A 24510-nucleotide genomic window follows, 5' to 3' on the forward strand; every position below is an offset into this window, starting at 1 on the left:
TATATTTATTATATATATAATTATATATACTAATTTATTTCTTTTTTTTTAATGTTAAAACTTATTCAATGCTTATTCAATGATTTTCAGTTAATGAATATCATTGAATAAGCCTAATGTATATGATATTTTTAATCACCCAGAATATTAAACGATGACATCATGAGACAATCGAGGATCGCGAAATTGTCATACGCGATTAATTTTTCCCTTTTTTGATGCTTCCATAACGAAATAAATTTCTTGTGTGATACAGAATCATCTACACGCGTTCGTAATATTTGGATCCAAGGCTGAAATCAACGTATTGTGTACCGTCTTCCCAAGATAAATTGCAAAGAGGCGGATCTCATAACCGGAAAGGACTATCTAATCTCAAAGCTTGTAACCACTTCAGATCAAGTAAGTGACAACGAAAATAGTTTAGATCTGCCCGATTTGATATAACAATATTTACATTTGTCCTAGTCGATCGATTCTTTATCACAACATAACAACTTTCTATACGTGATATGGTTATGTAATCTTACAATAAACGTGCATGCTCGTAGTCAATTAAATATTTAAAATATGGGATTGTTTGATTGATTTGTGGATCATCAATATCGGTCTAACAAGAACCAATTCGAAGTGTTAGCACTTCGAGTCATTGCTTTTTCATTTTATCATCTGTAGTCGTTATATTCCAAGTCTAACATCTCGTTATAATTACGAGGCGTTTACGAGCGAAAGGGATGATGGTTTATACTTGTTAACTCAACCATTCTCTGCAGCGGTTTTGTCGTTTTTAGACAGGCTGATTTACATATTCAATCGTTAAAAGAACGGCGGAAAATATTTTTGTATGAACTTGGCATTCTAATTGTAAATTCATACTTTAGATATAAAAATATTCTTCTTTTTTCAATATTACATATTAATCATCGAAATTAACATGTTTGAATTATTTAAATACATCCTCGTGATAAAATTGTACACTTGAAGTATTACTTAATATTATGATAATAGAAAAGTTTGCATGAAAAAAAAATTATTTGGCAACAAATAAAGTCGTAATATATTCATATTATTAATATAAGTAATTTAAATATAGCTATAGTGTTTAAAGATTTAAAAATATTGGTCAACATAATGTTTGAAACGTGACTTTAGGCACATAAGAAACATCATTTATTGCGCAGATTCAAAGCGCCGACATCTAGAATGTGGCTAAAATTATAGGGTCTCCTTCAAATTTCCATAGTAAAGTAGGTCTAAGATCCTTTTTACGATTCGGTTGCGTTTCACACCATTGTCCCTACGATTTCTTTCACGGGCCCCGATACCAACATTCTCCGTCTCTCCATCCGACCGTTTTCAAATATATTCTAGAACTCGCACTACGGAATTCGCGCCCTGTTTCTATCGAGCCGCCTCTCGATGTGTTTCGTCGGCCCGCACGCATTTGCAATTCTGACACATTTGGCGGCGAGGCTGTAACACGCACACACGCACTATTCGCAGTCGAACTTGCCCTCCTCGAGATACAGAGTAACACAAAGGGAGGAGAGTCTTCCGCAAGCGATGTGGCGGGAATGTTGGAATACCAAATACGATTCGCGGAAAGATATTCTCCTGGTTTCCATCTCGCGTCGCCTCTTCGTCTTCAATCCCGTCCTCTTCGTCGTCGTCGCTGACATAGTCTCGCGATCTTCGTGGTCTCGTGAATTTTCGGTGCTCCTTGGCACAAGGCCGGGAGACGCATCTCTTATCTTTCTTCTTCACTCCCCTTCTCCTCACTCTCTCTTTCTCTCTCTCTCTCTCTCTCGCCAAGTTTGAAGGGTCGTTAAGGATGAGTTCGAGGGCCAGAGCCGTATATAACGGATAATTGACAGCCGTGCCGGGGCCGCCGTTTGCTTTTGCATGGACATTGAATCCACGGGATATACGACCGAAAGGAAGATGAGAGACGGCGCGACGACGTGAGGCCACGAAATTCGTTCGATTCGACCAGCCGAACGAAACCGCGAAAGAGCACGAGACGTGACATGCGGCCGGGAGGAGAAATGGAGAAGTAAATGTATGCTCACGCTCGACGGACTCGTAAATTCTTCAATCTCTGATGTCCGAAAAAACGCACACAACGAAGGGCGATACGGTGCTGTTCTCCCACAAGATGGGCAACCTCATTTCGGCTTAATTGCAACATGATGCAGCGGTACTTCGCGCATCTTGCTTGTCGAAAAAAGGCAACAATATTAAATTTGAAACAATAAAACGTGACTTCTGATTTTTTCAAGAAATATACAAATTTTGAATACTTCGTATGCGCGGCAATAATTAATGTAATTTATATGAAATTTATTTATAATTTTTTAATTAAGTCCTCTTAGTAAAAACATAATGATTTTCTACTATACGATTTCACTTAGCAAAGCAATTGTAGTTGCAGTTTATACGTATCAGCTGTTTATCAGAATTCAATAGACTTTTTGTTTGATTCAATTATGTATGTATAAGATCTCTATCTTAAATGTCATATGACATTTGCATGTTTTACTGACAATAAGTTGGAACGGTCTAATAATAATGACAGCTAAACGAGAGATAAAGTTAAATTGAGTGCTTTCTAAATCATGCATAGATAAGACATAAATAAAACATAAGATAAAGACATAGATAAAAAATATAAAGCAAGAATAATAGACTCTTGTGAAACTGATTTGTACATAATACACGATAACTTCGCGAACTATTTTTATCTACGTGTTGCTATCGTATTATCTTTTTTTTTTGTTGCGATTTTAAAAATTATAAAGACTATCAATAAAACACTATTCGATAACTGAAAGAATAATTTAAACAGACACAAATGCAACGATATTATAAAGGTCCCTAGTTGCATATATACAGTCTCGTATGCGCGAGGGTCATAATTTGAAAATGTACAGTTACACGAGTCACAAGTGGAGCATTCATAATGCCCGTGAAAGTATGAAGTCTCTTTTAAATTACCGCCGCAAATTACCATCTCTCCCGCTGTTTCTCGCCTTACGTCGCGACCTCACGCGTGCCGCAAACGCACGCAAGAGCACGCAACTCCCTCGCGCATTAAGACAGCTAATGAACTTCTCAGAGTACATCTTTGTTAGCCGGTCGTACATTTTTTTTTTCGATACGTTCCACGTCGTTACACGGACGACAACGATGATGATTTTCACACTCGAGCAACTTTTTATCGAATCGCAATATGTAGGAGTATTCACGCACATATTTACGCGCGAGAAATATTAACGCTGATTACATCAAGGGACTTTTGATGTTTACCCTCCTTGTGCTAATAAAACATGATTTGCGAAGGCTCTTTAATCAAACGATTTTATTAGATGTCACGCTATATTTATTTTTCTCGTAGCTATTCACGATGTGCTAATGCAAAGTAAATGCTACGTATAACTATTTAGAAATTTTATAGATGCATTTGATAGATATTTGACTTTCATATAAATGCCAAGTTTTTCCTCTATTAATTATTTCTAATCCTATAGACAGTTAAATGTCTATATAAATGCGTGCATAAATATATGTGTACATTTTATTACAGATTTATTATTAAAAGGAATATTATTTTTTATATTTCTCGTTATTATTTATTTCAATTCTTATAATTAAAAATGTTTTAAACAATTGTATTGATACAATTTTCTCACGACTTGACGCGATAATAAAATAATTGATCGCAATATAAATCTGTAATATTTTTGCCAATTTTGCATTAAAATTTTATTTTTTCAGTCGCTTTTATGTCAAGTTTAGATTTTGATTTCTAGATTTCTACCAGATCCACGTCAAAATCTATTTTGTTTTCTTTGAAAGGATGTTGAAGCAAACAGACAAAAATGACTTGTCAAAAGACACCTTAATCCTTCCTAAGAACATAGTGATCGATCTAAAACAGCGAACAAGATATATGGGTCTTCTCTTGACTTCTCGCAGGGGTGTACCTGCGGTTTTCCGAACCTGTTTCTTCTCGTTTGTACTTCTCACCTTTCTTCTTCTCGTCGCAATAACTCGCGTTGAAACCTTGTTGTCCTATTCGGCTTGTGTTAGTGCGGGGACGAGATAAAATCCGGTGGCGGATTAGCCCCGGTAATAGCATCGATGCAGAACCAGTCAGTGGACCAACCTGATGTCATAATATTATGGTACGTGCTGATGTTAGCGACGTGTCATGTGACGGTGGGATTTTCTTTTCATCGGGTGAACAATGTTAGTGTAGCTAAAAAACGACGTGTCCAATAGCAAATCTCAACAGCTTCGTATCACTTCTACCTTTTTCACTTGAAATAAAATGATTTTTGAAGATCGATGTTCAAACAAAAAATACTAGCAATACTCGCAGAAAATCTTAAAAATGGAAAAACAATATTAGTAGATAGTATATTCCACATTACATAAGAATAATAGCCCCAAGTGAGAAAAAACGATGCCTTCTGGATCTGAAAAAGCTTCTCTTCTAATTAAATTTATTTTTTTTGTAGAGTAAGTACAGATTTGCCGATAATAAATTAACATGAAATGGGAATATCGTTTATCTTCATCCTTATGTCAAATTCTCTCGCGTGCACTGATTGAGCTCTTGAGGGATGTTCTATTATCTTTGTCCAGCTGACGAGGCCGATTGTAGAAGGAAAAAAGTAGCGAGAAAAGAAAACAGTGATACTGAATTGAACGAAAAGGAATAAAGAGGAAATAAATAAATAATTAAATAATTAAATATATATATATATATATATATATATATATATATATATATATATATATATATATGACGCATAGAGAGTAGACACCGGCGACTACTTTGTCCGTCTCTGTACTCGTTGAATCATCCGGTCGGTCGGTTTCCTTTCACGAGTCGATGGCAGCCGTTCCCGCATCAAGGCCTGTGGTCTTCTCCGAGCAAGCATAATGACTCAATCCACGATCCACCTTGCCCCCACCCTCTTGTCGACCACGAGGAGAGATATCTATCTCTCTCTTTCTCTTTTCCTCGATTTCTCCTCCTCTCGTATCCCTGCGTTTCTCTCTTCATCTTGCGAAGATTATACGTCCGCTCGTCTCGGGCGACCCCCGAAGACAAGAGATCTGTGGTTTTTCTCGTGACCGTCTGCTTTACACAGTTTCCTTTGCCGCTGTATTCTTTAACCTCCTTCCAATTCCTCTTTATCTTTGTCTTCTTGTTCTTATTCTTCTTCATCGTCTTCTTCTTCTTCTTCTTCTTCTTTGATCGAGTCTTGCAAAGAGAAGTCGACTTCAGCGGCGTTAACTTATGCGCTCGCGTGACGCCGTGCTGTTTGTAATGTTGGACGAATCCTCCTATGATTATACCTTATGATCCTGAAATTTAGCCTATAACGATAAGCTAGGACGACAGGGTGCAGACGTCCCCGAATGATTAGATCGAGTAGACGCGTAAGTTCAGTGGCTGATTGGCTATATTATCTCCGACAGGTGAGTAAAATATAAAAAATTACCGGTTGTTTGAATTAAGATATGCAGTTGAAACGTGTTTAATGATGGAATATTTCGCAGTTATAGTAATTTTGTGCCTATAGATGTTATCGAACTGAAGAGCAGGCCACGGTCAGAAATCTAATTTATCGAAACAAGATTATCATGAATAAATAAACTCTACAATTCTAGAGATATTCTAGAATTTCGCTAAAAGTAATAGAATTCTGTGGTACTTTGTGACAAATTGATTTACGTACAGATGCTTTTATTGGAATGTAAGATGTATCGTATTCATTGCGTAATTTTAACTTCCTTTACGGTATCTGTGATTGGGAAAGATAGGAAACAGTATACACGTGCATGCGTACTGAGAGACATGTTGTATATCATGCGGAGGTTAAGGTCGACAGTACATCCTTAGCAGCTGCAATCTAACGATCTGCGTCGAGACATCCCAGTAACGATTACCATACAGCGTCGCAATCGTATTCGAGATGCGCGTGAGATTGCTACCGAGTTGCAAATAATTGCAGGTTCGAAATAGAAAAGCCACCCTTTAGACATTTATATGTTTAACAGAAATATATATTTCAGTAAAGTTCAGTAAGAGATATAATATTCGAAATAAGATGTATTAGGAATATTAGTTGACATATTTATTGCATCATCTCGAATAGGCAAATATAATGACAATTAATTCACTCTGAGGGAAAAGTTTGCGTTATTTTCTTTATATTTTATAATCATTATACTAACATAAACTCATTTAAAGTTATTCTCTATTCGTGTATACTCAATTATAATAATTTTTTGAAAATTGTGCATGTTTGTATGCGTTCATCTTTTTAGGAGCTTCTTCAGATCCTTCTGATAATGTAATATTTATCGCGTAAAAATGCATTCAAATGGCACAATGGCATTTAATTGAGTATAGGATATTGAAGCGCCGCGAATAAACACCTCCTCCTGCAGGTGGTTGGTTCTTTATCATCGTCGGAAATTGTGGTGTTTCGACGTTGACAGTGAACTGATCCAGTGAGAGATGACTCTGCACTTTTGCGTCAAAGAATGCAGTCCAGAAATGAATCAACCTCCAACTTTTAAGGGTTGCGCGCAGAAGCGGCGATATGTTCCGCATCAGGTGTTCTGTTGGAATTTAAAAGTAGAATTCTTTATATTATGCTTTAGGACTTGTCATGTGTAATTTCATCTATTATTATCTCTATCTTCTCATAATCAATTTGCTTGCTGCACAAGAGTGAAATATAAAATGGAAATATGGAAAATATTTATAATACTTATTTATACATCACATGAAGATATATTTTTAATCATTAATGTATATAAGAATTTATATTATTTTTATTAATTAATACATAAGGAAATGTCACGTGTCATACCGTACACGCGTTGCAACGATTCGAAAGTCGCAGCGCCGGCTCGAGAGCGAGAGCAGATGCAGAAGAGCGCTTAAAGACATCTTTATCCCGTTCGGTGCGCGATAAGAATGTTCCGGGTTATTATTATGATTTCAATGCCGCGGACTACCGATGCAAATCGAGATCGTGCAACGCTCTCTCGCGCCTATCGGCACCGCCGATCGGTACGGTGATTGATTCTTCGGTATTCATGCGGATCGACGTGGCGGCGGCGTGGCGTGCGATATCATCGTCGTCATCATGAAACTGCTGTCATTCTGTTAAAGAGAGAGAGAGAGAGAGAGAGAGAGAGAGAGACAGAGAAAGAGAAAGAGAGAGCAATGACACATGCGCTTTGAAGAGAAATTAGCTCTTGTCCTCGTATACTATATATACCGGGCGTTGTGTCGTTCGCCAGTTTCCAGTTTCCGGCGGGACGCAATCGGCGGCTACGACCGGTTCAAAGCTACCGATATTACTACCGGCCACAGTTGGCCGATAGTTTCAAAGTCCGTCCCCCTCAACGGTAAAATTAACCGAGCGAAACGTCATTTTTCAAGCGGCCGAGTTTCTCTCTTAAGGATCGCCGTCCGACCGTCTGTTTCTGTTCTTGCATTGGGCTGGTTAAACGGAGAAATTGATTCATGAAATATGGGATCAATGCGCGTGGAACATTTAGCACTGTATTTGCGATCTTAATCAAAAGTTGCGCAACCCTTGGCCAACGCGGGTTCGCGAATGATAAATATAATAATAACTTTGTTCGTGACTGCTATTATGTACTTTCGCTATTCTCAATTGATTCTTAACGCGTGTTCTTTTAAGGCCGCTAAAAGAAATACATGACGGATAGTTTTTATTCTTAAAAATAATCATTCATTCAATTGATAATTATTTAAGATATATTCTGTATAATAAGAAATTGTTTATCAGAAACAATGTTTATTTTATATTTTTCTAATAGTTACAAGTAAGATATTTAATAAAAAATGTTTTGGTCATATTTTTTATGGATAAAGAATTTATTAAATAAAACAGAGAAGAAAAATTGGATAGTAAATGATGAGGATGTTTAACCCTTACTCCGTATTGTTATTTTTGGCACCTTCTAACTGTACAGGTGGGTCAGCGTATTTTCGATAAGTTTATTAATATGTAAAAGTGTTTCAAAAATCTGAAAAAATGTATATACCTTCTTTAAACATTCTAAATAAAGACTAAAATAATAAATTTAAAAAATAATTTACTTAAATATATTATTTTACGATTATTTGTTTTCGAGAAATTGACGTTGTTAGAAAAATCACAGACAAAAATGATCCATCAGTACGGAATAAGGATTAATATTGCATGTAAATTAAAAATTGTTAATTGATCGAATAGCAAGTGCTTTATATGACTTCAATATTGCACTTAAAATAAGTGTACATTCGTTTGTCTCACCCGAATGCAAATAAATCGTTCACAAGCCGTTTATTTTAGCACGAGGGCTGACTAGCGAACACGAGAGCGTTATATGAACTTCCAGACGAATTTTTATAAACTGACTCGCATCGGCCGTATCTCCATACGATCGTCGTTAGAGTCCCCTCGAGCGCCGCTCGCGCATACATGCGCATATAAGAGCTTTCAGGATCCGGTTTCCCGGCGCTCGGCTCCGGCAAGCCACCTTCTTCTCGCGTAGCCTGTTTCGTGCGACGACGTCGGTGCCGGCCTTAATAATGTCTCCGACGCGAAACCGTAACTTTGTGCGACGGGTACCGGGATAAGGGCTACGTGGTATCGGGTCTCTCGGTATGCATGGGGCCGCCGAGCGCAAGGAAGGAGCAGCAGGAAGATCGAGCCGCGAAACGAGGGAAAGAGGAACCTGTTATTTCGGCGGGCACGAAGCCGAGGCGAGATTACACGCTGTCACATACCGTTCGTCGCGCGGCTCTTTTCGGGCTCGCGGATCCTCGCCGACCAAGAGAGTCTTCGGGCCTCGGGCCTCCGGCCCCCCTGTTTTAAGGAGAGCCGGAACGTGCGAGCGTGAACGCGCGCAGAACCAGCATCTACAGACATCTTATTCGTGCGATTATTATTGCCCGTTGATTTGCGTTTCTGCTCGGTTCGCTGCTGATGGCTAAATGCCGCGGAACTTCCGCGTCCGGAATAATCAAGTCTGCCAATAATATACGCGCGTTGAATGCCCGGTGTAATGCTACATACTTTAGCAAATTGTGAGTGTTTCAAATTTTCCCGAAATTCAAACTGAAAATGATTTAATTTTCTCAGGATGGGCAATTGTATGATTGGGATACTCGTTTTTATACGCGAGGACTGCATCTATTTTCCTTGCATTTATCTAAAAGATTGACACTGCAAAAAAGATACTAATACTATTTATAATGTATGCACGCTATCTGCGAAAAATTGTTATTTAATGGATACATCAACTTTCTAAGCAATCTTTTTCGAGACTTAAATAAGTAAATACACTTGGCCGTTTTGAACAATTTTATAGGATATTTTATTAATTTATATAACTATTATTCGCATTGGACGAGTAATAATTGTTTCGGGTTATTTTCTTGCTGATGCATCTAAAGATCTGAATGCGAACACCTGGCGCCTTATCCGTTACGTTTAATCCGCGTGATTATCATCGCTGATCGGTTGGCATTTGATGATCGCGCATCATGTGAGCGTATCTCTCTGCCGCCTGGCAATTCACATCCTGAAACCTGATAGACAGACAGTATCCAAGGAATCGAATGCGGAAGATGCAAAGAAAGTTCATGACTTAGATGACCATCGACAGATCCATTGATCGATTAATGCGAGATGAAAATGACGTGAAATCAAGAAAATCACATTTTCATGATTCGAAAGAGCTATACAGAAACAACTTAAATATTTTTTTTATCATTTTATAAATATTTATATTTACATTTATATATATGCACAAGTATATTACTGAAGTAGATGATTAACGCATTTAATATATTTTATATATATATATGTAATTTTTTAAAGCATAAGGCTTCCAAAATATTATTAAACCACAAGTTCGGTTTTCTTTAAATAAAAATTATACATATATATATATATATATATATATATATATATATTCAATAATGTATCTCAAAGAGAAAGAAAAGGTATCATGTTGTTAAACAATGTGAGGATAAATGTAGAAAAAATCGATAAAATTATATTCAGAAAAAAGTATGGAGAATAACTAGAGAAAAAAAAGTACAATATATAACACGCGCGCAAATATACTGAACAATGCATATTTTTCACGCTTCGTTTCTCCTGGCGGAGATTACGGCAAAATCGTGCCTTTCTCACTTCCTGTCTCACTTTGCCGACAGTTCTCTCTTGTAATACTTCGCCATTCACTTATTTCAAATCTTACGATCAGTAATCATGGCTCGTTATTCATGATCGGTATTCATTGAAATATCCAGTGGACGGATGGAGAGGTGTTGAGTCAATTTGCGTAAAGATATGCTACTTGCATTATTATGGAAATTACATCTACTATATTTTACAAGAATCTCAATTTTCGTTGATAATCATTTCTTAATTATACAGTTATTTTAGAATGATTTAATTCTTTTCCGTCATATTTTCCTGCTTTATCTAATGACATATTATTTTATATGTATGAATGTGTATTGTGTCACTGTTAATCGTTCCAGGAAATTATTATGGTCATTATTTTCATGAACATATTGGCAGCTGTCATGGTATTTCATGTCTGAATAAATGACTAGACGCAACTGAATAGACAAACCAAACTTATCTGGTTTCAAATGTCTTATATGTATTATTTCCTCTTTCATAAATACTTTCGTGTTTGATCAAGATTAGAATGGTCATCACAAGCCCCCACGCTCCATAGAATATTTTTTTCTCCGCTTAATAAGGCTGTCTCTCTATAAACCTGTCTGAAAAATGATTACATTAACAAGAACACGTTTTCGTAGACTAAACTTTACTCTTTAAATACCATCGTCGACAAAACGAATTTATTTTTATAAACTCGCTTCTGGTAAATATTAAAGTATTTTTGCACTTCATGTTTATATCATTTTTTAAAATATAAATCTTGTAGAATTTTAAATTTAAATGATCTTTAATTATAATAGTTAAGAAAATCTTTTTCCATATATTTTTACGAAGTTGTGGTATTTTCTCAAGAATCATTTTATGTCATAAGCTTGAATTCATGCCGACAATCAAAGTTGAAATATATATGATAGCATAATTATCCTGCATCAATATTTTAAACAATGCAAAGAAAGTTCAGCGTCCTATGTCTTTCGAATATAAAATCTAGTTGTTTCTGGCGGGAAGCAGGGGATAAGTCTGAACGAAGAGTGGGCGAGCGAGGTAAAAAGAGAAAGAGCAAGAGACTTCAGAGAAGAGAGAAACGCCAGCTCCCCCATAAATAGATGAGCTGTCGGAGCGCCGGGATTACGTATGACAGGACACGGGATCGGCGGCGGTGAGATGATATCTGGTGCGGGTAGAGGTCCGCGCGCGGTGATAAATCTGTGTGCCTCTGTCAGGTGGAGGCGCGGGAGTTCGACTATGTCGAACCCGGACCATCTTGAAACTTCCAGTCGTGTGCACCTTTGTCTCGTCGCGTTGTGCGAGATGAAGGAAATCGATCAAACTCTTACGAATTTCGCCACCGAACGCACTGCGGATATGCAAAGCGATGTGTCTCCGACAATCAATAATATAATCAATAATAGATTGATCGATTAATAATATGTATGCCGGTGGCATACTGTAAAGTTTATACAGATATGCATATACGAATATGTTATAATTATGATAATATAATATAATTTTTAGATCTTCAACGTTGATTAAGATCCCACTGTTTTAAGGAAGACCAAATTATTTTTTATCTAAGATATATACATATAACAGTCTTCTCTCATTTTCAATTTTTTGTACAATACATAATCTTGCATTGTAATTTATTATAATTTCTTTAGAATTAAATTTGTATCATCTTTTCAAAAATATTTGTCGTTTTGTTTTACGTATATTTCAAATGTCTTACGTTCGTTTTTTCTGTACGAGGGAAAATCATTAAACATGTAAAAAAGTTATTGAAAAAAAGTAAAAATGATTTTGTATTTTATATAAAAGAATATAGTACATACATTTTAAAAAAAAAGTTATAAATTATTATAATTTATTAATTAATTATTAATTAATTATTATAAATTAAATCATAAATGGATGCGAGATAGTCGAGATAGATAGAATAAATTAGTTTTTAATAGTGGCAGTAATTGTTGATACAATTCAACCATCAATAACTATTTATAATATACTTAATGCTTTTTTCCATTTTTGTAATTTTCATTTGTTATCTTTGTCTTGAATTTGGTTTAAAATTTTGTTTATCGAAAATATATACTTCGCAAATATTTGAAATACTACGCAATTATTTGATTTTGGGCTCAACTTCCTCGATGCTCGCTTTTTTTTCTTTTCTTTGGATCCCTGCCCTATACAGCGAAAGTTAGGAGACGTCTTCGACGGCTGATCCAAAGGGATCGGACATTTGTCAAGAAAAGAGCGGACAATATAAGAAGCCCTGCTGTAACATCGAGATTCTTATAATCCCCCAAAGAGAAGGCCGGCCCTGTGCGAGGAAAGACACGATGTTTTAATCCATAAACACGTCGTTCTCGACCGACGATGAGGAGGACAACGACACAACGACGATGATCGAGGCTCGTTGGCATTTTAACCAATGATAATCTCTCGTCTTCGGCTTTACTCACACTTCGTTCGGCTGCCACCAACCCTATGAACGCTATAGATATTCCAGAACGCGTACAGCGGGGTGATCTTATTCGTCGCGGCCGCTACCGAAATTTTAAAACGAAGGTTTAACTCGGATTCACCAAAGTCGAAAGAGAAAGAGAGAAAGAGAAACGCGTCGAACGAGTTCCAGAAATTAATAGGAGGATTAAGAGGCGCGCTTTTCGTGGTAAAATCGTTGCCTGGCAAATGGACGGCAGTGCAACCGATTCACACGTGTTTGCCGATATAAATCCGTTTTAATTAATCATAAATTAAGTCTGGTAACAATTACCGTCGGGTGAAACGCGAGAATGATTATCCGAATGTATTTCCGTGCGAATGCAGCTGCTACAACTCGAATGCAATCGCCCGATTACGTTATAACACGCGTTTCTCCATCTGTGTCGCACGATCGTATCTCGTATCGAGATGCAGTAATACTCCAGTTGGCGAGATTGAAGCGGATTAAAAAGATCTAGGTAGTCAACAGGTGTTCGAGCAGCAATTATCGGCAATCTCTTGGAAAAAAATAACAAAATCGCGCAAGAATGGGAAAAAAACGTGTCGTGCAAGACTTGACGATCTTTACTCGTTTGCGCAAAATGACATTGGTATCTTGGTAATTAATGCTCCTATTGCATGTGACCAACTGCATGTTGACATCTGTCTGCCTTTCATGCCTGATCTCGTAATCAAGATAATGTGACCGATTTATGAGTACATTTACTAAGAGAGCGCAATTATTTAACGGCATTGCATAATGTATATAATTCACATATTTATGGAAAGCGATTGTGCCGAAATAATTATACGAAATTATTTTTGGGAATATACTCATCGCACTAGTTATTTGAGAAAAAAAAATAAAGCGCACGCCTTTGTTTATACTGTTAGGTTCGATTTCAGATAAAATTCGCATAAAAGAAAACGACTCACGTAAAAACTCACCCACCATCGATTCTATCAGCGGGTCGGCTCGTGTGTGCCCGATCCATGGTAAAGCAAACACACGTATCGTCTACCAGGGTGTACCGGCGCATCGCAGGAAGAAAGGAAGAAGATTGGTGGTACTCGCAGCCTGGCGGGGTATAAAGGTTAATGAGCGCACAGGCGCAACCTATTATTTCAGCCTGTTGGGTTTCTACTTCCCTCTCACTTGCGCGTCAACAATCTTCCTTTTCCCTCCCGACCGCGAATCTTCGCTTCGTCCTTGTTCATCTTTCTCGACTCGGACACGGTTGCCGGTCTCCCTCTCGCCAAAATCGGACCGCCAGCGGCACGAGGAGGGAAAAGACGAAGAAAGCAGGAAAGAGGTCGCACGACAAGGATGGAAGGAGCGCGAAGTGCAGGTAGTGCGAGGAAGACCCCCGCTCGGAGGTAGAGGGGGCGGGAGCGAAAAGGTTCTCAAGAGAAGGGAGAAGTGGCAGACCTTGAGCTGCCACGAAGTTCTGGACGTCTTCATCCTGCCTCAAGCTGTGCTCGAAGAGAGAAGTCTGCGAGAGGTGCGCGCTCAACTGCGTGCCCGGCACGGACGGGGGTTTCGCGAAATCCTTTAAATTCGTACGTGTGTAACGCGGACCCGCTGCGTCCGAAGGACGCCGGCTTCGATCGGTGGCGGGCTCTGCCGCGGCGACTGCCGGCGGCATCGCCGAGAAATTTGAGAAATCAAATTCCCTCTCGGCGCGCTACTCGCACGATTTTGCGGTTCTCACGTAAATCTTACGCGAACACTCGTTTCCGAGAAATATTTTTAACATAATTTTTCTCTTTTTTTTTACCTTAAATGCATTAGTAAATGATGAGTTTATTGCTAATTTTATATATGTTTAATGTTTATATATTATAAAGAAATCTAAAATATCTATATAATTTCCACATATTTTTTTACGATACACAAAAATATTAATTTATATATAAAAAATAAAAATAAAACAAATAATAATATTCTTGCTCTTATAGCAGAGAATATTATTAAATTATTTAATAATGTACATTTCTTAACTGATTATTCATACACTAGTGCATTTACTTATGTTGCTCCATATCTTGTATAAATTTTCATTAAAATCATTGATTAAAGATCGAGGCATTCTCGGCGATATACTTTTTCATGACATTAATGATTACTTGCATATAACTTCCTAACATTTTATAACACACAGTTTATTAACAAGAAACAGTGTGCGTATGTGGATATATTAAGCGTTTTATGCAAGACTTTTTTTTCTTTGAAGCTTAAGCAAAAAGATTTTAATATGTCATAGTTATATTACTTACGTTGAGAATTATAAAATTCTCAGGAAATCTTAGCAGGATTTTTCGAACAAGTAAAGTAGATTTGAAATTATTTCTTTATAAAATCTAAAAAATAATTTTCTTTATATTTTTTATATTTAAGAATATGGCACAATAATTATCATTAATATTGATTATACATTTTTTTACATTTGACACGGGATAAAGTTTTTGGCAAGAATGTATCGCGTTTAAAATCTTTTAAGAACAATCAATTTTAATAGTTATTTTCATGAAATAATCTCAAGTATAGAATGAATCTAGAAACTTGACGATTTTCAAAATTAAATAAGGGAAATGTAACTGAAATATTTATTTTCATAGACAATAGGGTATGGAATGCCCTAGTGTTTTGAGTACATTATTTTAACTTAAGTATTTAATTTAATTTGAGTATATTATTTTATCTTATTCATTTTTTAAATAGCACATTTATTAAATGTCTTCCGCCATTTATCTGCTCTAATCTATCACGCAGGTTTCGCATCACTATTTGTATTTATTATTTGGTATAGTATAATTTTTTTCCTGCATATTAACCTTGAGTTTATATTAATGTTCCTTTATTAAGACTTAAGGTCATTACTTTTTTAAAAAAATGTTTCCACCACGAACGCATGATGTGCAGAGCAGTCCATTAAAATGGAAAAGACGTCCATTATACAAGCGCGCAATGAGATAATTTCACGCCTACACTTTCAGTTGTGCTTCCTCATACACAGGAAAAATTACAAATTAAACTAGAATAGTGTGTAGTATAAATGACGGAGGACATTTAATAAATGTACAGTTTAAAAAATGAATAAGATAAAATAAAATATATACTCAAATGGTATTCCATATGCTCCATTGTTATAAGACTGGAAATAATTGTTTAAGTTATATTTCATTTATTTAATTTATTTTGAAAATCGTCAGATTTTTCTGGCTCACCCTACATGTATAATAATTACAAACTATACACAATCTATAATTATAGTAAAGTAATTCTTTGTATGTGTATATAGTCATCAGAAAGAAATAAAGAGATTTACAAGAGGGGAGAAGAAACTTTCACTAAATAGTACCTTTGCTAAATTAATCACTCGATAGTGATTATATAAATATAAATGTTATATAAAGTTACAATTAGGAAAACTAGTATTATTAATATATTTACATTCTTCATTTATCACGTAGATTGAGTCAATGTTTTAACATTAAAATAAACGTGTTTAACATCTCCGAAATGCACTCGTATTGTCGTTTCGCACGCTATTATGTTACTCATGAACCAAAAGACATCGGCGACAAGCGTGGACGACGGACGATGGCTCGTCGACGTTATAAAAGATTGGGCCGGGGTAGGTCAACCGCGAGAGCGGATTCTCGTCTTTCACTCTCTGCGTTGTACACACAGGCCCACATACACGCACATAAGCCGCGTGCAGAGACGTCTCTTTTTTCGTCTTTCTTTCTCTCCCTCTCTCTCTCTCTCTCTCTCTCTCTCTCTCTCTCCGTTCCGTAGGTCGCAGATCAGGTCGGAGCCCTTTGTGAGTCCGATATACGTCACAGGACGTGCCTCGTCGGGAGGGAGAGTGGTGTCGGAAGAGGGTGAGATTTAATGCCGCTTTCCCCCTCCTCCTCCTTCCCCTTGCTCATAACGCGCGTCCTCTCCCTATCGCTCTTCTCTTCTTTTGCTCTCTTCGCGCATCTCACCGCTCGCTACATCGGCATATCATGCTGCTCTTTCTCGCTGCTTCTTTCTGTCTCTTCATTTCTCTCTCTCTCTCTCTCTCGCTTCGATCCGCTTTTGTGGCAACCGTTAAATTGGCTCTTCGAGGTACGCATCTGTCGTTAATACCCGAAGCAAACCCACTGACCATGGTCTACGCGAAAGCGCTTCCATGTCCTGTGGGCCCACGGAGACAATTTTCGACGGTGTCGAAGGTCGGTGATAAAATACTGTGATATACAATCTTCACTTATATGACATTTCATAAGTGAAATATGTATATACATGTTTATAATATTACGTTACTTTTTAATGTATATAGTTTTTTTTTCTTAAATATAAAGATTAAGTTTTTCCTCGGCTCTCAAATATTAATTTGTGTTAAGATGATTAATTATAAAGTGATGTAGATCTTTAGATATAGCATAATACAATTGTCACGTACAACATATATTCTCACATATGTAATTTTCTCGATATGCAAAATTTTTTATTCATATAATTACAAATAAAAAAAATATTAATTAACACACATACGCTCGTGTCAACGATTCATATATCAATTGTGTGCGAGTTTCTGCACTTCGTGTCATTTTAAAGGCTACGAGGATGGGAATCCTAATTAGTTCTCAGGAATACGGCAGCCAAGATTTAATTACAGACGAGCGCACCGAAAGCGGTGGAACTTTATAGTGGTCTGCGAAGTATCCTTCTCTTTTTCCCCTCTCGTACGATTCGAGTGTATGTAAATCACTGCGCGCGCACGTAATCTTGCGGATGAGCATCTCTTATCGTCGTATTCAAGGGTTTCTACATTGTGTATTCAAGAGAACGAAACAGGGGATAGTGGCACGTTCCTTCGCGAATAACCATCGCGATTCTGCTATTTAATTAACCGACCGAATATCAATGGGAAACATGTTAATTCCTCGCTACGTACAAGTCACGCGGGTTAAAATACGGAGCTAAAAATCAGTAGCTTACTACGCTAACCATAGGTGTTATCACGATCGAGCACTTTTTCTTTTACAAGAATCCATCTCTTCACTTCACTACGAAGATTCTCTCTTACGATCGTATAGCAATCATCGTTATCTCGATCTCGTTTCCACGCATGGAAACGTTTCTCTATTAAGCTGTACCATGGTCGAGAGGCCAGCGCGCGGCCACGGTAGGTGAAATCATCGGGTAAATTACGCTCATCGCGAACCGCGATGCGTGCTGGTGAATACTAGCTTGTTCGATCGACACTGACTTTTTCGCTTTTCCCGATTTCATAGAAGAGATTAACGGATAACCATGTAAGGTTACGATCTTTCTCATCGCATCCTTCACGGCTGGGGTCAAACTTTCCCGCCGAATCACAGGATATCATCGATCGGAGCTCGGTCTCATTAGGCTTAGTAATTACAATCTTGTTGGGAGCGTTCGACTCTTGCGTAACGAGATGCCGTACCTGCTAGATCGTGGTGATATATCACCGTTTTAATCGTTCTCCCTTGTCTCGATATTGTCGAGAGATAAACGGATACCTAGGAATCATCCGGCTATCCTGGGCAATTCTGAGCTGCCTCGGGATCACTTCTTTTATCGTGTTTCCTGTATCTATTTTTGTACGGACGGATGATATTTCTTTTCAGATAATTTACTTCTCATAACGAAGTAAAAATAGACTTATTGTAAGTAAAAGAAACTAATTATTGATTTTTTATTTGCACTTATAAAACAAATTCGAAAATAATTTTATTACTTTAACTTTAGTGTCACAATTCTGCCAGTTTTCTTTTTTAATTACACATGCATACACTTTTATATATATATGTATATAAAATTAAAATATGTATACATATATATATATATATATATATATATATATATTTATACATTCAAATCTTCATTATGAGAAGTCTTATATATATATATATATATTATTGAAAAAGGTAAGCAATTACATACAAAACAATTTCTAAATTTTCCGAATCCAAATTTTCACACTTTTATCTAGTAGAATTTAAAAGGTAGATTTTAGAGGCTCGCTACTTCGATTTTCGGATTCCGTACATTGCAAGGATCTCAAATCTTTTCCACGTAGCTGGTGACGAGAGATCTCAGGTCGTTTCGTACTGGGTTGAGATCGAATGTGCGATCGAGTGTGTAAGTGCGAGAGAAGGCCACCAGCAAAGCTTGGACCACCTCGACCGTCGGTACAGTCAAGATATAACCGTTTTCTCTCTGTCGCTCTCTCTTTCTGTCTCTGCCACCTCTTCTTGCTGGGCATCCTCCTTTCCTCTTACGGGATCTCCCGCCTCGGATCGACTCCACGATCAAAAAGAGAAGCTGAGACCGGGTTTGGACCGCCGCGGAAAGAATGCGTGGGCCGGACATAATGATTTGGACTTTGTCGGCCGCCGGTGGCATGGCGACGAACGTTCGTGAAACTAGATTAGGACGCGATTATAGATAGTATTCGTCGTCTCGAAATTACGTGATATCTATATATATCTATCTATGCATAGAAAGAATAAAAACAATATCAAATAATAATGCGCGCTTTAATTTGTTTTTTTTTCCCGCTATATTAATACTAGTGATAGAAAGGATATTGCAACATTAAAGATAACTGTGAAAAATTTGATAATTTTCATTCTTTAATGATAAATATTTATTCACTGATATATCAATTTTTATCATAGATTAAATATGTATAATTAAAAATTGGAATATATTTTTATTTCATACACGACATCAATTATTGGTCGACTCTCATTGTCCGATTATCTCAAATGTCGAGATATTGGTGTCAATCGTATTTCAAAAATAGTAAGAGAAGATCAGAAAATATTTAGATTTATTTGATTTGTCATATTTTCGTTTCCCAGCGTTTAATTAGCATTAAGTTTCAGTCATTAGACCGCGTGAATAATTAAGACAACATAATAAACGTTATAGAATGTAGATGTACAGTTATACCATATGGCCGCATTCTCCGTAAATGTGCTCAGTAATCAACCCGGAATAATTTAATTACTCAATTAAATAACTCGGAGTAATCCCGAGTCCGTGCGGTCAGCGTCGGCGATAATTTACGCCCGCCGAAATGGCTTCATACGAGCTCGCCGGTATGAGAGATGCGAGAAAATCGAGTTCTTAAGATCCGCTCTTTGCTCCTTGAGTAATTGTACAGGGATCTCCTGGAGGTGAAAAACATTTGTGGCCTGTGATTAGGCGGCGAGCGTGTGGATTTCCTGCGATTTACGGTCGAAACGGCTGTTAATCAGAACGAGACCACCGACGCCTGCCGGTGTCGGAATAGGAGTTGTGAATTAAAATCGCGAACACGATTTTACGAGCGTCCGGATCGGCGAATCGACGGCGACTCTGAGGCGGTATTTAACCTAATAGTTCAAAGTTGTGGCTTGCCAAATAAATTGGTTTATTTGCATAGGAATTAGAAGTCAGCCATGGACTTCGATAGGATTCCGTGCAGATCGTTTGGTCATTAAATATCACCGATAATGAAATTCTTTGTAAACTTGTGACGCAGCCTTTTCTCTTCCCAATTCCTTTCCTTTTTTTCGGCTACTTTCGCACCGCAACGTCGTTGAGACGCTGCGATCAGAAGCTCACGTACTTACAAATTTTTTAAGACTCTTTAAATTAGGCTCTTCTTATTCGGCCACAAAATATCGTTATGTGAGGAGAATTCACATAAGAATATCTTTATAATTACGAATATATTCATGAGAATATCTTTATTAATCGAGCGTCAACGAATCGCTGAACGTCAGTTACGTCGATTTCCGCCTGCGAGAAATTGGCGGCGGAATAATCCGATAAAGTATGATCAAGTCGGTGTGTTAAGTATATCGGGTTACTTTAATATATACTGTAGTCTCGGGCTCTAATTTAAAACATATTTAAAGATTGCAGCAACATCTCAGTTAGCTCTTAATATAATTATTATTGTACAGTACCTCATAATGTTGTTTATTTATATATATTATAAGACAGAGGGTTTTTATATAATCCTATTTTAAGTGGAAAAAACTTCAGTGTATATTTAACATTATAAAATATGCTTGAGATTATAAAATATGTTCATTTTAATGTAAATTCTATCAGAACATCGAGCCAAGCAAGTATAAAAATTAAATGCGATTTTTAATTGCGATTAATGACAAAATTATTCGTAAACAGAGGCATCTAAAAATAATGATGAGGTCGTGGGTCGCTAATGAAGCTCCTGGTACCGCTCAAGTTTCCGGTATCGTCAAGAGGCCGTATCACCGGTATAACTCATAATACGCGTTACACATACAGAAAATACATACACACACATTTTCATCCGACAGCGGTCAATCTCCTGTATAGGTAATTAACATAATATTACGTATATAATGCAACGTTCTTAATAGGATATTTATGGCAGGTTGGTTGTTGCGCGAGGTTTCTATTCAAATCGTGCAGATTCCGCTTTGCCATATCCTCGCAACTTTCTTCTCATGTCGATCATCGTCGATTTTTACTTTCCATATCCCATGACGCAGAGAGAGAGAGAGAGAGAGCGGATGAAGGATGAAGGAGGATGCACTTCTGCGCTGCGTTATGGCGCGCCCGCTGTTGCATTCTGGTACGAGAACTCACCGTTACTCGCGCAACTAAACGACCGCATAGTCCCGCAACCGGCCGCTTCCGGTTGGTGCCGCGGGGGAAGTTTGTTGGCGCAGGGGTACCAGAAGGGGGAGGGCAACGATAATTTCCCGTGTTTATAGTGTCTGTAAGTGTTTATAAGAAGGCGACGCGAGCGCGAGAATTGACATTTTACTGTCGTTTTATGGCAGTTGTTATCCCGCACAACGGATTCTCGAAACTAGAAACGAGAAAACCTTGTTAGGAACCAGGATTGCGAAGAGGAGAAGGACCGGAAAAAGGGAGAGTTGGGTGCTTTTGGAGAAACTCTTGAGGCACTCTTAACCGGGCCACATTGCTCTCGTTGTCTGTTTTTTACAAGTGGAAGGAAGCTTCATCGCTGATAATGCTAACTAGGCACGAAGATATTTCTTAATTAAAGTTATGAGTGCATTCTTGATCCAAAAGTATTTTCATGGCGGTATAGACACGCCTTATTTCGAGATACCAGCAATATTGTTTCTATCACGTGCATATTTTGACAAGATTTCTTATGGTTTTTATTTAAGAGACTCCATAGTCAGGACATTTACGAAAAATAAAATTGACACGGTGCTTGATTAAATTACTATGGACCGTACGGTCGCTGTGTATGATGGACATTGCTTATGTTAAGGCAGCTGTCTTCGATATTTTAACTGACTTTCATCGCACATGTTTGTCGGATGACGTGCACCGGCTAAAAAAGGATTCAAACTGATGTTGATGTAAACATCAAAATGATGATGTTCATCATGATAAAAATACAAAGGCATCTTACGTACATTATGGTAGAAATTTTAATATTCAAAATGTTTTTATTGTTCCACAAAATTGCGATAATTTATTTCATGAATATAAAGTAGAAATATCCCAATTTAAAGCCAATTTTTCCCGAAGAGAAAGTTTAAATAAAAAATAAATAATTTTTCATCAATCTGTTACATTAAATAAAAAAGTAAAAACAAAAAAAATCCAACATAAAAGTATGTTAATTTTTAATGTGATATTTGATAATCAATTTTCTTATATATATGTTTAACAAACATTTTGTAAGAAGTGAATATTATAAGCTTAGTTTTTTTTTATTTTATAAAATATGAGATCAGCCAAGTACGAGATAAACTGAGCGATTACAATTGAGTTGCTGATCTCTGTGCACGAGAAAATTGTACTTTGCGAACGATAATACCTACATTGTATGCTGAATTGGATTGAGAATTTTTCAATACCTTGTAACATTAAGTCTTGACTGTAAAGAACTAGAAACATTATGTATCGACAAAAACATCCGTTCGTTACCCAGAGAGAAAGGCGGAAATAGTGATTCTGAATGTGAAATTTTAATGGATAAAAATGACATACATTATATATTCAAACATAATACAAGAACAGACCAACAGTTGCGAAAATGTTAGTCGAAATAAAAAAAATTGCGGAGAATGTACTTCGCGAAGAAACTTTAAAAAAGATTCGAAGATATTTTGATCATCGACAAATCAATAAAAAAATCTAGATATACCGAGATAGAGAGAGAGAGAAACAGAAAGAGGAATAAAGACACGATCATATTAATAAGAGAGGACGTTTCTGGGAATATATCTACGATGATAATTTTCGCGTTTTTTTCTACTCCGGTCCCACATCCCGCGTCGAGTGAGCCGTTACTCTGTCGGAACCTTAACGATGTCCAATAAATCGTAAAAGGTCCCTCTGCACCTTTTCTGGATCGATTATCGGGGCCGGACTGGAGAGGAATACTTCTTCCAAAGGAAGAGAGAGAGAGAGAAAGAGAGAGTGTTTGTTCGAGCGCATCCGTACACACACGCGACGGAAACCCGCGAGCAAGCAAGAGGGACGAGACAACAGAGCCTAAACACAGGTTCGAAAAGGAGAAACGAATTACCTACGAATCGGCTCTCTCACCTCCCCCTTCCTATCGGTCTTCGGCAAAGCGGCCCCTTTCATCCTTTTCTTCCACCGTGCTTGGGAAAACGACCGTGATCTTCTCGCCCGGAGGGACTATCTCGTATTTCCACTCCTCTTCTCTTTCTCTTCTTCCTCTCCTTTCGTGTCCTCTCCTCTCTGTCCACCTGTGTCTCCCTGCTTCCCCCTCCCCCCCCCCTTTTTTCTGAACGTCTCCATTAGAAGTCGTCGCGCCTTCGGGGTCTCCTAATTTGCCTACCGATCCGCACGATTCCGCTCCGGGTATCATGGGTTCCTGTGCCCCGAAGATCCAGCATGCGAGACACGAAGCACGAAGCAATTTATTTTGAGCCTTTGGTACTCGTGGATTGCAGGCGCTCTTTGTTGGCCGTTCCTCCTTCTGCTTTCGTGGTCCTCCTGGCCCCTTCCCCCCCCCTTATTCTCTTCCACCGCGCACCTTCCACCGACCGCAATCTTCTCGCCCGAGGTGAACCTGGTATTCATCGTTCTCGTTAGTCGTCGAACATCTTCATCGGGAGCCAATGGATACCGCGACGTCTTAATAACGCGTCTGCCGATCGCCGGGCTTTCCTTCCCCTTAATCATTCCGATTCTCACGACTTGCACGTCGCGGACCGGTATTTTATTTTGCTTGCATCCCTCCGGTTGCTCTCATCTTAATTCTTGGTTGATGCATGATAAGTCGTTACGGAATCCCACCTCAAGTCAGCAAGTTTATCGTATCGCGTTATTGACAACTGTATTTTTCTTATTCTATATTTGCTACTTAGTTTTAGTTTCTTCATTATTCTTTCATTATATAAACATATACGTTGTATATGTATATTCAGAGGGTTACTATAAAATATAATAACAATAAATTGCAAAGCACTATTCTCATACAAGTTACTTATAATATGAATATAATATTACCACGCTTGTAATGTATAAAATGAAAGAAGCCAGGTATTCTTGAGGTTAATAAGTCAATAAGTCTTTAAAAGGTGAGATAATAATCTCTAGGAAATCTCAATAGTATTCATCGAACTCCGGTTTAAATCAGCTAAATCTTAGGCAAATCAACGGAACGCTGTCTATCTCTGTTACCGCTAATTTCCACGCTTAATACTATGCGGTTTTTCTGCAAGTATACAAACTCTCTCTAGTCTCCGGGGC

The 24510-nt window shown here is 37.6% G+C and overlaps 2 protein-coding genes across 2 annotated transcripts in view; one reads left to right on the forward strand and one right to left on the reverse strand.

Annotated features, from left to right (window-relative positions):
- LOC140676268 (uncharacterized) overlaps nt 1-24510 on the forward strand; it is a 170797-nt gene that overhangs the window by 43506 nt on the left and 102781 nt on the right. The window contains exon 3 of the mRNA XM_072911161.1: nt 257-402. The gene's annotated coding sequence lies outside the window, so the exon portion shown is untranslated. The remainder of the gene's footprint in view (nt 1-256; nt 403-24510) is intronic.
- Nucleotides 1-24510, reverse strand: part of LOC140676219 (uncharacterized) — a 72050-nt gene that overhangs the window by 34830 nt on the left and 12710 nt on the right. The gene's annotated exons all lie outside the window — the stretch shown is intronic.

This window comes from Anoplolepis gracilipes, chromosome 2, assembly GCF_047496725.1.
Source record: "Anoplolepis gracilipes chromosome 2, ASM4749672v1, whole genome shotgun sequence".
NCBI classification, from domain to species: domain Eukaryota; kingdom Metazoa; phylum Arthropoda; class Insecta; order Hymenoptera; family Formicidae; genus Anoplolepis; species Anoplolepis gracilipes.